Source organism: Symphalangus syndactylus, chromosome 7 (assembly GCF_028878055.3).
Source record: "Symphalangus syndactylus isolate Jambi chromosome 7, NHGRI_mSymSyn1-v2.1_pri, whole genome shotgun sequence".
NCBI lineage: Eukaryota > Metazoa > Chordata > Mammalia > Primates > Hylobatidae > Symphalangus > Symphalangus syndactylus.
The window spans coordinates 57,234,492-57,250,573 of NC_072429.2; the positions used below are offsets into that span (position 1 = coordinate 57,234,492).

The window sequence follows — 16,082 nt, forward strand, 5'->3', positions numbered from 1 at the left end:
AAAAGAAATGCTGTGGCTTATAACAGTTGACTGGATTTTAGATTTTTCCTTGGGATAGATGACTGATATAACAGGAATGGCCATTTGTAAAGATCTTTATACACACAGTCTCTACTTTCTTCACCAAAAAAGAAGTTTATACTTATGAAACTTCAGGCAACAGTGAGTGTGCAGGTCTCACCATATTCTAGCAGCATAAAGAATATTTTTAAGTCTTGGCTAATTTAATAAGGAGAAGTATATCATTTTAATTTAATTTGCATTTTTAAATTATTCCATAATTTGGAAATTTTTGTGTTTATTGACAATTAAGTTTGCTTTCTATACATTACCTACTTATATCCTTGACTGCTTTTCTTTCAGACTGCAATTGTTTCTGTTTTATTCTCTCACAGAATATGTTGATGTGCCTTTTTAATAGACCCATACACAAGTATTAGAGCTGTTAAAGCATAAAACATGAGACAATGCTTCCCAACGTTACAACACACACATCCAAAAGAAAGGTCAAGTATGCTAAGATGATAAACTTCAATTTCTAGTACCTGCATTTCTGTAGCCCTCTTGTGCTATTATCATTGCGCTATTTTGATTCTGACTGTACCCAATGTTATAAGGATATTTATAAAAACAACGTCAAATTATATGTTCCAAAATCATTTTTATAAGTTTATTTTAAAACTTGTTTTCAAATGTTAGATACCTATTTTCTTGAGCTGTAAGTTGCAGACCTTTATCAATGGAGTAGCTTTATTTCTAAACCTTTCTAAGGTGATCTTTCTACACATCTCTCCCTGCTCAAATGTTTTCTCTTTTGGATCAAATCTAAGTTCCAAATGTCAACCTTACTTCTCCTGAAAGGAGGCTTTCTAAGCTATTCTCCGCTCCATGCCAGGCCTTGTGGAGCGGCTCCTTGTCCCTGTTTCCCCCCACCCTGAATGTCCATGGCCGCATCCCACCCTGAGCGTCCATGGCTGCATCTTTTCCTCTCTCAGTCCATTTTCCCCGCCTAGCCAAAGCTCTACCACCTCCTGGTTGGGCTATTTCAACAGCCTCTGCCTTTTTGCCTCTAGTCTCTCTTCAACTGCAATCCATCACATGCTGCCAAACTAACCTTTCAACTCCGTTTCCATCACGTAATAGAAGTCAGAATCCCACTCAGTCTAAGCTTCCAATTTCACCACTGCTCAACCTCCCCCTACCTATCCAACCTGCTGCCCCCCTCCCTCAGGGCAGGCTAACTGATCTTCCCTGAGTCCCAGAAGACTGGTCCTTGAATTGAAGGTTGAAGTGGGGAGAGCAACAGGGGGTGGCAGTGGCTGTCTTGCTCTCCCTGGGGGCCATAGCTCCTGCAAAGCTGCCCTCCCGGGAGGACACCAGAGACAAAGGGCTCCTGCCCTGGTCCTTGCAGGATGTTCTGGGCTGGCCACCTGCTCCCTGCCAGGACCCTTGGCTGACAGCCTCTCCGTGATTTTTTTCACATTATCACTCAGTTCCTCTAACTTATCAAAGGAGAGGGCAAGTCACGCTTTCTGATTTCTTTCTCCACTATACAATGACTACAACACATCACACCTTCTTAGCACTTAATTACAGACTGTGCTGTCCTGTTCCACAGGGTCATAAGTGTGTTAACCTGCTCTACCTAGCTAGGAGTAACATTTTTAGTATCTCCCACAGAGCTTAGCAAGCCATAATCTCACATCCGCACACCTTCACAAACATTAAAGTTATACCGACAAGGTAGCAGCAACAACCTAAAGATCTGCCTGCTCATGGTTCTTATTTATCTTTGAAAAAAGTTAGTAACATTTTTCACCAGGCACATCTACATTTCCAAAAGCCAAAAAGATTTTGTTATAAGCCTCACACCGAAATTGCCGTTTGCTCTTTAGAGATGTCAATCTGAAAACATTATTGAATTCTTTCCTTGTCTTTAGTGGCCATGCCTTTGCATTCATTAAAGTCCTTCTTAGAATTGCCACGGTCATGGTTCTTTATGTAAAAGTTCACGCTTATGAGTTTGGATAGGCCCAGCTTTCTGAAACCCACCCAAGGGCCCACTGGCAAGGCAGGTGACTGCTCTGATGCTTGTGCCACCAAATGGTTCCATGGTGCTGGCATGACACGCTACAGGACAGTTCCCCAGGGGGGCTCACAGGAGCAACCAGCTCCTCCCCAAAAGTCCTTCAGCTGCTAGCTGGATCATTTTCCCTCGGATATAACATTATACTATTGACATTGTTGTGCTAACCTACAAAAGCACTGGGCTAACCCACAGTGTCCCGCCAGTGCCTAACCATAATAAAGCTACCATGGGAAAATGTGTTCCAATCAGATGCCAGGAATGCGGTAATGGGTTTGAGGAGGCCAGAATAACTCATCTCCTCTTCCTACCCACATTCTAATCCAGCTGGGAGAGGGCTGAGCAGGGGCTAGCACCTCAGTCACTGAGGAGGCCAGGGAAGGACAGGCCATAGGCACAGGGCAACCTTGCCCTGCCCAAGACAGGGAGCCTGGACACTAAACTGTTGGGGCTCAGCAGCAACAGAGGTCTTGCCTGTGGAAGGCACCCCACAAGCCCTGCCAGAGGAGCAGAGCTGGAGGGGGGACCCTCTCTCTGCAGGTGCCCCAAGGAGGGCTGAGCGGCAGGGGCAATGGGGTGGCAAGGTCTGAAGAGCGCAGCAGACAGACAGAGACTTGTTCCACAGGGGAGCAGGAAGGAAGCAAGGAAAGGTCCCCCTAACATGGGTCTGCTGTACTCTCTCCACCCGTGCAAGTTGACAGTGACCATAATGACCTAGCAGGCCTGGGACTGCACTCTGACCGCCAAGGGGGTGTCAGGGAGGGCACAACATAGTGGAGGGAACAAAGATGCCAACAGGCCAGGACACAGGAAGTGGAGTCTGGAGCAGCCCATCAGCTGGGCTTCCAGGACCTGATGCCACCAGCGCAGACTCGCAGTGCAGAGCCTAAGTTCAAAAGAAAGGGCTGAGCTTGAAGTTTCACACTCAGAGACCATCATTCCCTCCTCCCCATGCAACTCAAGTACCGACTATGACTTTACTTTTTCTGCCTGGGGGATAATGGACAAGCACCTTCTAAGCACATCTCAAAACAGTGAGAAAAGGAGGATGGGGGTTCCTTACACGAAGTAGAGTATCAGGAGGGTAAAAGATGCACAAGTAAACTGTATAAATACATGAATTAATGCTTTAATGCCTTGAATAAAAAGACTCATTTTTCTTACCTCTCGCCTGGTATTAGGTGAAACAAGTCAAATCACTCACTAGATCAATAGCAGGCTGAAGCAGTGTTATAAAGAAGTAAAGAGTCATGTTACAGGTTTGCCAAATAAAGACACTATTATTGTTGATATTATTATGGTAGTGATCCATAATGTCGGCTGGGCACAGACACCTGTAATCCCAGCACTATGGGTGGCCGAGGTGGATCAGCTGAGGTGAGGAGTTCGAGACCAGCCTGGCCAACATGGCGAAACCCCATCTCTACTAAAAATATAAAAATTAGCCAGGAGTGGTGGCACGCACCTGTAATCCCAGCTACTCGGGAGGCTGAGGCACAAGAATTGCTTGAACCCAGGAGGTGGAGGTGGGCAGTGAGCCAAGATCACGCCACTGCACTCCAGCCTGGGAGACAGAGCAAGACTCCGTCAAAAAGAAAGAAAGAAAGAAAGATGCCAATGACGTGGGCAGCTCCCTGACCTGAAAATACTGAGCTGCAGAAAATGACAGGGAGTCGGCAACTGTCAACCATTCTGCTAGGTACGGCCTGGGTTTTTGTGCCACTCCCATAGCCCAACCATTCACCATACCGAGACAACAGTAAAACAACAACAAAAATGAAAATTGTGGTGCTACAGCAGTGGCACTGCCTGCCAGCCAGCAATTCAGCTATAGCAGCATCACCACCTGTGTGCTCCACAGTGTGGTGATGCTTATGTCCTTGAAAGGAAAGGAAATTACTTATGTCCTTGAATTGTGTCCTTATTAATGTTTTTGACAGCATATAAGACAGTTTTCCTTATCCTGCTGGCCTTTAGCAGCTAAATGGAAGGCTTTCAGCACCCCAGAGTAGCCACAAAGTTCCCTATAAAACTGGAGGTTTGCTTCATACACCAGCCCAGATGTTTATTTTATTTTTTTTAATAAGTGGGAACATTGAAAAGTTAACATACTAAATCTGGTGATAAACACAGCTCTGAAAATTAACACAATTAAGACAAATGTTAAAATATTAAGTGCACCAAAAACAGCAAAATTTACATTTTAAGTAGAGGCTTATCATACTCAAGCTAGTCAAGAGTTTATTCAATTGTGACAAGAAAAAAACTATAAACATGTAAAAAATCCAAAAATACACCATCATAGACTGTTCGTGTGGGAGAAAGCAATATTAAGACTTGGGATTTTTTTTTTTTTTTTTTTTTTAATCACCTGGCAAAGGAACATCCACCCACCCTGTAACATACAAGACTACTGATTTATACATTTGAACTCTATACCTATTTGAGAATATGACTGAGTGTATGACTGTGGAAGACAGTCTGTTGTTCTGTGTGTTCACAGAAGCAGTATGCAAATATTTCACGGAGGCTGCATATTCACACAAGTTAACGCAAATACGAGGAACAAGTACTGTGATCTAGAGCCAAGTGGTATGCTGAGTTTTTTCGAAGGCAACTCTAGTCCTGTGCAGCAAGATAAAGATGCTAAGTGAATTACATCTTGGATAAACACTGAGAGAAACTTTGAGGAAGTCAATTCTGTAATAAGCTGAATACTTTGATGTCGGCTACGTCTTGGACTGATAAGTTGGAGCACTACTAAGTCTTGTAATGAGCATGTGTCTTTCAGGTTGAAAATGTCTGCCATTGATAAGATACAACATCTGAGGAAAGAGGCCTCACTGACTATAATCTGTTAACAGACACCGTTCAGCCTCTCGATTTTTCTCCAGGAGCTGGTGCTAGAAAGTGCAGGTGTGTAAGATCATGATGTTTGTTGTTCCTATCCTTCTAAGACCTAGGTTATTTTGATGGGACTATCCAAAGCAATTTCTGCAGAGCAGTTAATGTTACCGGCTGTTAAATGAACCTGTCCTGCTTTGAGTCCCAACACTACTCATTAAAAACTACGATCTTAGACAAATTTATTAAACAACCTCCTCACCTGTAAAATAGCAATTATTGTTCCTACCTCAGCATTTTGACTAATCCTACTTTAGGATTCAGCAAAAACAGTTCATGTAAATAGCTTAGCAAAATGCTAACTGACACAAACTCTACGCTCCATAAATGTTAGCTACTGACACCAACTCCTTGGAGTCACTGTTCTTTTAAAACCTTTGATATTGATAAGGTGCAAACCTGCAGTAAAGTTAGAATAGTACAAGGATCGCCCATAAATCCACACGTATCAGTTATTTACTTTTTGACTCATTTATTTTGTTATTCCAAGTCATTTTCAAGTAAAGAAATAGAATAGAATAAAATGAAAATTGTCTATACTCCCTCTCTTCCATTTCCCTGTCAGTCTGGGTAGCAGTGAGATTCTAAGTAGGTTACCCCAGAGCCCTCCCTTTCCTAAGAAACCTTCTTATGTTCTAGCTGCTACTCACATCCCTGACCCCAACCCAAGCCTACTCCCATCTCAGATACCATCTTGTCTCCTCTTTACATGGTAAAGAGAACTAGGGAGGAAGGGACTGAGGAATCAAAGCTTCTGAGATTTGAGAATCTGGAGCTCCTATAGATTTTGAGAACACCCCGTGACCTCTAGTCTAAATCAGAAAACCGTAATGTCCCAGAGCTGATCAAACATGCCTACACCACTGATCATCTAGGATAACACCACCCACCATGTTTGGAGAATTGCAGATTTGGGACAAAGAAGAAAATGACTGTTTCACTAGAAGGACAGCCATAACTCTGGTAGGAGATGAACATCGTCAGGACAAGAGATAAGCACTCCCTCAAACCTGTCACTTTTAGTACCTGGGATATCTGAATCAACTGTATATAATCAACAAGAGAATTAGGCAAATAACATCTGGTTGCACTGATGGACAAAGGTACATAAAGATGTTATTTTCAAATGTCTTCTCCTGAAGAAAAATGAAAATTGTGTAGCCAATCACCATTTTAGGCCACTCATTCTTGTCCAGTCATCTGTAGGATTATGGTTTGAGGGACTTTTTAAAACAAAAGTAAAATCAATACATATGATTTGATAAGTTCAATGATTAAACTGAACTAATAAAAATAGTAACTACGCAATGAATATGCCATATGCTATACCAAGTGTGTTAGGTAGAGTAGCTCACCTAATCTTCACCATAACCCTGGGCAGTTAGGAGAACTTGTTATATCCATTTTTATGATTTACACCCTTATCCGTCTGACATCAAAACTCAAACTCTCAGCCGCCTCAGAAGGCAACCTCCACAAGAACAACTCTTCTCCTCATCTCCATGTGAGTAGAAGGGCCTTAAGTGTGAAAGGCAAGGACCTGGTCGTTTTAGGTACGAAGACATCCCATGACATATGGCCCCAAAACTGCAGCACGCACCAACAGAGGAAGTACAGAAAAAAATAGCCTGGGCTGGTAAGACATAGCAATAGGTAGCATCACAGCATGGCATGGGTATTTTTAACACACCTTTGTCTATTAAGATGGCAACAATGCAAGCTCCAGAGCTGGTCTAGGTGGCAACAGCAGCACAATACTTATGTATGCAGATTGTGGAGTCTAGCTCATCTGGATTCAAATTCCTCCTCCACCACGTGCTAGAAATGTATGGCCCTGGGTAATTTAACTTCCCATCCCTTTTAGTCTCCTCATCTGTAAAATGGGGATAATAATTCTACCTACTACCTAGAGTTGCTCTGATGAGGAAATAAAATGATCCATGACAAGAATCAGCTGAATAACAACCCAACTGGAAATAACAGCTGGTCATTATAGTTATTACTGTTATTTTTAATATTGTTTTATTATTTCTGCACTATTTTACTTGATTGGCCCAACATATACTTAAGGGTGGGGCACACTGTTAATCAAGATTTTGAAATTCTCAAGATGAATATGTGTGATTTTTCTTGCAAGATCGGTACACTTGCGATTAGTGAAAGCAAAATTTCAAGCACAAACAAGGCCAAGTACACAAGAACATAAACACTTTAACAGAGACTTTTAAAAACTTATTTAAGAATGTGGGCTTAACAATTTCAATATAGTGTCAGTTCTAACCATAAATAATTGCTAGGCTCATACACTTCAAAATACATCACCAACTGGCGTATTCTTTTTATCATATTCCTGTGCTCAAACTGATTTTATTATTCACTTAGTATGCTAGCAAGCACTGCCTTGGAAACTAAAGGCATGCTTATAATTCTTCAAGGGACTTCTCACTATTTGACTGCTTAGTATTATGTTAAAGATGTTTAATAGTTTTTAGGTGGGTTGAAATAATATGCACATTTGCTAATTATGTTTTAAATATCAACAGACAGATTTCTAAAATGTTGATGTAACAGGACACAGTGGTGCATGCCAGTAATCCCAGCTACTTGGGAGGCTGAGGTAGGAAAAGCCTTTGAGCTCAGGAATTAGAATCCAGCCTGGACAGTATTGTGAGACCCTATCTCGAAAACGAAACGAAACAAAACAAAAATGGATAACAAATAAAATGTTTGTGGTTTCTTTCAAAATGATGAAAAGAGGTCACAGTGGCCACCAAAAAGTTAAAGTAGTTCCCCAAACTTGCTGCAGAACTAGAGAGAAAATTAACTACTAAGGTGTCATGTACCCTTTTTTAGACATACTGCAAATATGGTATAGAAATCTGACTGTTTTACACTGAGGATACTAGGGAAAGGAGGTGATGTGTCCAAACTAACACATGTCTAATTCCATGCCTTTCCCTACACAAAGGCTGGGTGTGGAAACCCAGGTCGCAAGCGGTCCCTGCTCAGCAGCAGATGGCTATTTGCCCAACCTCATCCTGATGAAATACATGGTGGAAAACTCAAATCCACCATATGACCTCTGCTGCCTCCTCAGCCACTACAGATGCCAGGAGAGAAGGCAGGCCCCAAAGAAGCATCCCCTCTATTCTTCCATTAAAGCCACATCCACAGGGGCCTGCGTGCACCTTTCCATTCGATGTCTACACCTCTTAGAAATGATCTCTTACACCCTAAGAATACATGCTGGCCGGACCTAATGACAGAATGTATTTTAAAGAGTTTTTTTGTTTGTTTGTTTGTTTTTTTAAGAAAAACTGGCAAGTTGAAGAAATAGTATTAGATATAAATTGCCACAGAGTAGTTGGCACAAGCCCATCTGAAGCTGAAGTTAGTGCACCAAGTTTTCCTGCCATTCCACACATGGAAACATTACTTCTCCTGAATTTAAGCTTATTCAAATAATCACTCAAAACTACTGCAGGTGAAGGTAAACTTTCACATGAAGCATGTCCCTACAAACAACGCAAGACAGGAAGGAACCCAGAAGACTTGACTGAGTCACAATGGCCACCAGAAAGGCCCATGAGAAACACATAATGACAATAAAAATATCTTTGAAACGGACCCCTAATTAAAGACACTGAGTCCCAGGAAGGTAATCTTTATGCATACAAGAACAAAATTTGATCTATAACAGAAAGGATAACATTATCACCCATATTAGCTGGCAAACACAAAAATACAAATACTTCCCTAAAAAAGCTCCAAAATTGCTGTCCCATATTTTCATAATTTATCTTATATAATATTAAAGTCAGCAATTCAGAAGCTTTTCTGGGTGTAACAGCATTGCTCATTTGCCACCAGCAATCATGCTTTATAATCAACTTTTTATAATAACTGAACAAAGTTAACTTTGAAGGTAATTTACTTATTAAACTGTTTTATACATACTCCACTAAAAACCAGGTTAAGTATTCTGATAAACATTGTCATTCTTCTCCACATTTATTTAAATAATGTATTCACTCCTTCCTTGCTTCTGTATGACTACAACCATCTTCTAAAATACAACTCTCTCCGAGGGAGACTGCAGCCCTGAGAACATGGGGGACCTGCCACCCACGTGCCGGGAGCCCAGAGACCTTGCCCTAATATGTGACTAGCAACAGAAAGCAGCCTCCGTAAGGGGAGATACAGAAGAACAAAATGTGCCAAGGTCTGGTTACCACAGGATTCTACGCTCAACCTGGAATGAGAAAACTCCTACAAAGTGCTATGTATCAGGCAAGTAACAAGCAAAGTGCTATGTATTCAGCAAGTAAGACTTCCCTCCCCTCTCCCATTTCACTGAACCCATTCACGTTCCTTGATGGACTCCCCACGTCCAACATCTGTTGGTTAAAGCTAGCAGATTACTTTTTTTAAAGTTCTGGAATGCTACTAGCAATGCAAAGGATAAAACAACGTTATCATGGTCCATTATCAGCTACCTCAATCATATGCTACGAGAATTCACAAGCTTCCTTCTCAAATCTTCTGCAAATCTGATTCCTGCCTCTGTAAATAGGATCAGTAGCCAACCAGCCAAGCAGGGAACATGCTAGAAACCTATATGCCCTGAGATCTCCCTCTTGAGAGCGCATCTATCCCCAAGTCCTATTCGTTGAAACTGTTAAATATCTCTCAAATCTGTCCATTTCTCTCCATCCCCATGGCCACCACCAATCTAGTCCAAATCATTGTGATTTCCCTATCCCACAGACCACAACAAAAGCAGGCAGGATATTGTATTGTCCTCTCTGCACCCACCAATTCAATCTTCTTCAAAACACAACTCTGCTCGTGTCAAATGCTGCTTAACACTCATCAGTGGTTCCTACTGCTTTTTTCAAAAATCCCAAATTCGATATCCTGAAAGCCCTGACCAAGTTGGATACTGCCTGCCTCGAGTCTCATCTTGCAGTTGAGTGCCTCAAATACACAGCCTCCCTGCAGGTGAGGGGCACTGCCTGAAGTGCCCTCACCTCTTCTTCTGCCATCATTCAGATGGCAATGCTAAAGCCACTTCCTAAGGGGTAATACCCCACCCAACTGACGGAATCCCCAAGTTCCAAGCTCTCACTCCTCCTGGCACCCACTGCATCACACCTATGACCTTACAGTAGCTTTAGTTTTTGTGTGAGTTTACCGTGTCTTCTCATGTCATCACTATATTGCCAATTCATAGCATTGCATCTTTCAGGTAGCAGGTACCCAACAAACAGCCGAATCAATGAGCAAAACCACAGATGAAACAGGAAGACTAATCACAGTCCAGATTCTGTGGCCATGAAAACCAATCCTGACATGCACAGAGGAAGCAAGCCTCAAAGGGTCACTTTAAAAAGTGCCTTAGATTCCACATTAGCATAAGCAAACAAGCCTGAGAGTGAACCAGCCTTTACTGACAAGTTAAGTTTCTTCATAAATATCTACACTATTTTTTACTTTTAAAAAGACATTTCTAATTTTCAAAGTAAAAGCAGAACAGAAACCCCCAAAAAATCCTCTTCTGAAAAAACAATCATGTTTGCAGTCAGTCACCTAACATTAGTTAAAATGCAACAGGAATCTAGTTATGGTGATCAATACATGCATCTAAAGTGAAAACAGTTGTCAAATCTTGAAATAATTATCTCTGCATTTTTCTAAATGGATAATCATAGTTTTAAAAAAAAAACCTCCAAAAACAGAAGCAAATTATTGTTGGTTTAGGAACACCTTTAAGAGTTATGTTGTCCTATGCTGTAAGATTCTAAAGCCTGAAGGTACCTTTGAGTCAGAACATGAGCAACAGCCGTACTCTTCCAGAGCCGACAAAGACAAGGCCAGCACCCCTCCTGCACCGGCACAATGCTAGGCACCAGGAGGACAACTGTAACTGACACAAGCTCTGCAACAGTGGGTGGCCAGTCACAGGCAGTTCATTTAATTAATCTCTCTGGGCTTTAGCTTCTTCATCTGTAAAATGAGAAAGTTCAACTAGCTCTCTAAGGTCCTCACAATCTAAATATCCAATCATTCTCTAATGAGTATAAAATGAATTTTATTTGACAACATCATTACAACTTCCTGTTTCTATTTCTTCTTTTTATCATGCAGATGTGATTTCATTTGCAATTTTTAATATACTGACAAAAGTAAAATATGGACACACAGTCATGGTGTTTTAAATTACCTTCCTAGCTCTTAACAACCACCATAATCAGCTATGGACTTCTGCTATCACTGCAACCTGAGTGATACCCAAATTGAAATAAATCATTCCGTCTTTGTACTTGTTGTAGAAAAACCAAGCGATTATTGATTCTCAATTTCTTTTATATTTTAACATCAGTCACCTTTGAATGTCAACAACTTTTTTAAAGACTAAATAATAAAGTTTTATAGAGAAAGGGGAAAATAGTACCTCCTGAACTAATGAAACTATAATGGTTTTGGAAACCTGTCTAGAAAAAAGCTAAATTCTGAATTTCCAATCGCATGGAAAGAACAGTTTTTTTTAAGATACACAAATATGCCCACATGAGTGAACAAGACAACTGAAAGGGTCCCATAGAGCCAGTATATTGCTGACATCATCTTAATATCACCTAAGATGTTCCTTCTCCATCCTTTTTGGTGAATTTAGCTATGTGACTGTGCTTACTTTTTACATGTAGAAATCATTTGCTGAAAAAGAATCACTGTCTTACAAAGTTGAAGTTTTAAGAGTCATTTGCTCAGACCTGACTAAACATTTTTATTCTTGTAATGCCATATTTATATTAGATGTTTCTAAGATGGCCATGGTGTCTGCTATCAAACCCAAAAGGTTGTATTTAATGAAAAATGAAAGATAACTATTACTTATAAGTCTATCTTAAAAGTCAAATGTGAATATTTGTTTACCTATAGAACTGCTCTCTATTAGACGGTACACTCCCTGAGGGAAAGTACTGCCTTTTATTGTTTTAACCATGGAAGGTTTGCCAAGGTTTGCTGAATCAAAATTAACTAAAGGCATGGTGACTGTGTGGCACGCAAACTTTTTCAGGCATATGTTGTAATCTTAGATTTGAAAGAACTACACTAACTTTGCACTTACATTGCTTTTATGGGTTACACAGCAGGCACACAGAAGCATTTACAGTGTATTCTCTCATAACAAAATATTTGTTATTTTGACCTAACTGCTTAAAAACTGTAACATGTTATTGACTTCGCATCTGTATGAAGAAACAGTTGTAACATTTCCTTGATGTTACTGTATTACAAAGGCACTCTTCATGGTACTCATTTTAACTCAATAAAAGTAAGGCTAACCTAGAAAGAAGACTCATTATGAAAAAAGTTCAGGAAATGTTCCTGTAAGTTGAATTGATTAAAAACTAGACCAAATACTGGTGAATCGATGAAAGTACTATTTTAAAACTAAGTTACTGAATACATTGCTATAAATTTGACTTCTATATTTTCAACTTGGGAAAAAAAGTTTTTTTCCTTGAAAGAGGAAAATAATATTTGGGTTTTTAAACATCACCTGTACAACCACTCTATCATTCCTGTATTGTGCCTTCCATGTTAGGACATATAAAAGAAAGTAATTTTTTAAAAAAACTAATTTAAAAATAAGACCATTGATTAAGTGAATATAATTTAAAATTCATATACCAGTCTTTTAAAATTATAATTCATTTCTTATCTGAAAACTCATTTGAATCACGAAAGCATAAACCCAGGATACAATTCATCATGGTTCAATTTAGTGACTCGAACAAAAGGAGAAAAAATTAGAAAACATAAAGAGAATAAAACCCACAGTGCTAGAAAACAGTCCCAATTCTTGAATACCAGGATGAGGAAATTCACCTGTTACAAGCCTGACAAAAATCCATATGTCCTTCTATCAGCAGATTACCAAAAAAGAGAGAATGCCATATTTCCACTATTGGGCAAAATAAGAAAATTTAGCTTCTAAAATTTGCTGCTCAAGCCTTTATCCATTTCCAAATTATTTTACTTTATAACTTTTTTCTACAAGACAGATTTTTCAGGGAAAATAAACTTTTCCTGAGCAAACTGGAAGACATAAAATGTCTCCTATTTATCACCTAGGAAGGCAAACCAAGTCCTACTCCATGCCCCAAGCATCTAGCTTTCAGCCTCTCTATTATCATTGTCAATGAATGGGCCCCAGTCAAATGAAAGCTGCCATTTTAGGGTAAAGACTGGAGGGCTTCTGTTGTGCAACAGCAAGACAAAAACACTGCGCGACAGATGTACTCTGGGGGCTGGGAGAAGGATTCAACTTCGTAAAATCACTGCTCAAGTTATTTCTGAAATAGGAATTACCTTGTACTTAGACATTACTGCAATCTAAACGTAATTATAACTGGGATAAATCAGGTACCCATGCTGCTAAGGTCACAGTCACTAAGATATTTTTTGTCATCGTTAGACAAGATCAGTGAAGAAATAGACACGTATTTTATTTCCTCTTTGATTACTACGTATACTGAGTACTCCCTCCCTTACCGAGAGAACTGGGGTGAAATAACACTCAACTCCTTAGAAAGGTATCGCCCACTGCAAAGACGGCTTAAATTAAAATTTTTAGAAAATAAAAAATCAGGGCCTCACAAAATCCTTTAAAAATAAATAAAGACATGTAATGTACTCCAGAAATTAAGCCCCCAAAAGAGACACTTTTTAAGATAAGTTATTTAAATCGATTGCTAGATAACATACAATGGGAAACTAAAAAGTATACTTAGCAAGTGGAGCGCTGGATAGTGTATCTAATTCTAGCAATTCAAAAGGAAACTCTCTCCATGTGGGTTGCTACTTTTCTTTTGTCCATTGTCTGTTCAGAAGAGGGGGAAAAAACTAGTTTAAACCAAGGCGTGAACAGTCTCTAAAAGTGACCTCCAGGAAAAGAGTCCGACCCATAGCAGGAGCACTCTCCGCGCCGCTCGCTTCACGGGGGCGCTCACAAAGCGGGCGGCCGGCCGGGAGTTTGGGGTGCGCTCCCACGGCTCCGGGCTCCTCGAGGCAGAGCCATCCGGAGAAAGGCGGCTCGGTAATGATGGCTGCTCGGGGCCGGCGGCTCCTTCCCCAGAGCCTCCCGACCAGCGCCCCCACCCCCGCCCGGGATCCGCCGCCGCCCCCCCCCCCCACCGCGACCTCGCCAGCCCCGCGCCGCCGCGCCCGCCCCGCACCGCAGCCCAGCCGGTGCCCGCGCCCCCGCCCGAGCCCCGCGCCCCCAGCGAGTCCAATCCCCGGTGCGAACCAAACAAACAACGCGTCCCCCACCGCCCTCCTTTCCTCTCCCCGCTGACCGCTTGGCCTCCAGCCACCTCGGCAGTTCACGCTCCAAGCCGCGGCTCTCTGCGAGGGCAGAGCGCACCCGGGTCACCTCGGGGGCCACCTGGTGACCCCCCCCCACCGGCGCTGACCCCCGGCGGGTTGGGGGGCGGGGGAGCCGAGTTGCGTTGGAAGGTTAAAGTCGCTATTATGCAGCTGCCGCCGCCGGCGGCCCGGCCAGCTCGACAAGGTGGGGTCCCCTCCTCGCCGCGCCTCCCGGCGCTCGCCCCGGCCCCGCTCCCTTTCTTCTCCTCCTAGCGCACTTGGGAGCCGCCGGGGAGCCCCAGGAGCCCCCAACTCCGGGCTCGCAACTCCGCGCCCGCGACCGGCACTGGCTGGGCTCGGGACACCTCCCGCGCCGCGTGTTCGCGCTGCCCCCACCCCACGCGGCGCCCCGCGCACTTTCCCCGCCGCCGACCCACCTCGCTCGGTGGCGGTCCCCGCGCGGGCTGGCGCCTCCGCGCCGGGAGGGACGCACTTTGTTCGCGCCGGTGCGGCCGCAGCTCCGGGCGAGCGCGGCGTGGTCGGTCCGAGGCGGGGGGCGGGGGCGGGAGGCGGGGGTCGCCGCCGTCCCCGAGCCGCCGCCGCCGCTGCTCAGCCGCCCCGCGCCCGCGCGCCCATCGCCCGCTCGCACTTGAGTTGGAGCCCAACTTTTCCTCCTTCCTTTTTCTCTCGAATGGAGCCGGCAACTCGTGCTCGGCGCCGGCGGGAGGAAACGCGCTCGCGCTCCCCCGCGCGCAGACACGCTCCCTCCTGTCCCCCGTACCCCCCCCACGCCGGCAGCACAACAAAAAGCCATTTACATGCGAGGAAGTGACCCTCGGCCGCACCGCGCGCCCCCGCCGCCGCCGGCCCCGCGGACGCAGGCAAAAGTTGGGGCGCCGGGCGGCGCTCGGGACGCGGGTTCGGGCCCCGCGGGCGGCGACGCCGGCGACACTGCGCGGGCGGCGCTGTGCTCCTGCGCTGGCCCTGGCCCCCTCCCGCCCTCGCCCCTCGCCCCTCGCCCCGCACACGCCCAACTCCTCGCTCCCAACTCCTCGCGCGGCCCCGGCCCCGGCCCGGAGCGATTTCCTGCCGCTGCCGCCGCCGCCGCCGCCCCTCCCGGGGGCGCCGGGCGAACTCTCGCGCTCACCGGGTCGGTCGGGCTCCTGCGCTGCCTAGTGCCGAGGGGAAAACAAAACGCAGAGCGGGCTCCAGAGTTGGCTCGGCAGCTGCGGCCAGGGGGCTGAATCCACGGGCACGGAGTTGGCCGGGGGCGAACGGGGCTCTGGTGAGTTTCAGGGTCTCCGGGTCCCCGGGCCGCCTCCTCCGCGGCGCTCCTTTGTGTAATTTCACTCGATTCAAGTTTAATCCGATAGTTCCCGAGCACGAGCGCGTCCGCACCACCACGGCTCAACCCCCGCGCCGCCGCCGCCGCCGCCGCCGCTGCCGCCGCCGCCGCCGCCGCCGCCGCGGCCCCAGCACGCCAGCGCCTGCGCGCGTCCGGCACGCCGCGCGCACCCGAGGCCGCGGGGCCGCGCGCGCCCGCCGCCGGCTCCCTCCGGGCCGCGCCGCGCCCGCGCCCGCGCGCCGCCACCTGACGTCAGGCGCGCCTGGCATAATTTATGCAAGAATTCGGCCGCGGTGGCGGAGGCCGAGGGAGAGGCCGAGAGAAAAGGGGCGGCGCGGAGCTGCAGGGCCGCGGGCCGCAAGGGCGGGCCGG

General features: G+C 44.9%; 1 protein-coding gene across 7 annotated transcripts in view; it reads right to left on the reverse strand.

Moving 5' to 3' along the window:
* CHD7 (chromodomain helicase DNA binding protein 7) overlaps positions 1–15,840 on the reverse strand; it is a 185,290-nt gene extending 169,450 nt beyond the window's left edge. For 3 of the 7 annotated variants that reach the window (XM_063643278.1, XM_055286313.2, XM_055286314.2), the window contains exon 1: positions 15,513–15,647. The gene's annotated coding sequence lies outside the window, so the exon portion shown is untranslated. Of the gene's footprint in view, positions 1–14,802; positions 14,944–15,512 lie in introns of those variants that run through there. The other 4 variants (XM_055286311.2, XM_063643276.1, XM_055286308.2 and 1 more) reach the window with 3 other exon arrangements.
* Between the last annotated feature and the right edge of the window lie 242 nt (positions 15,841–16,082).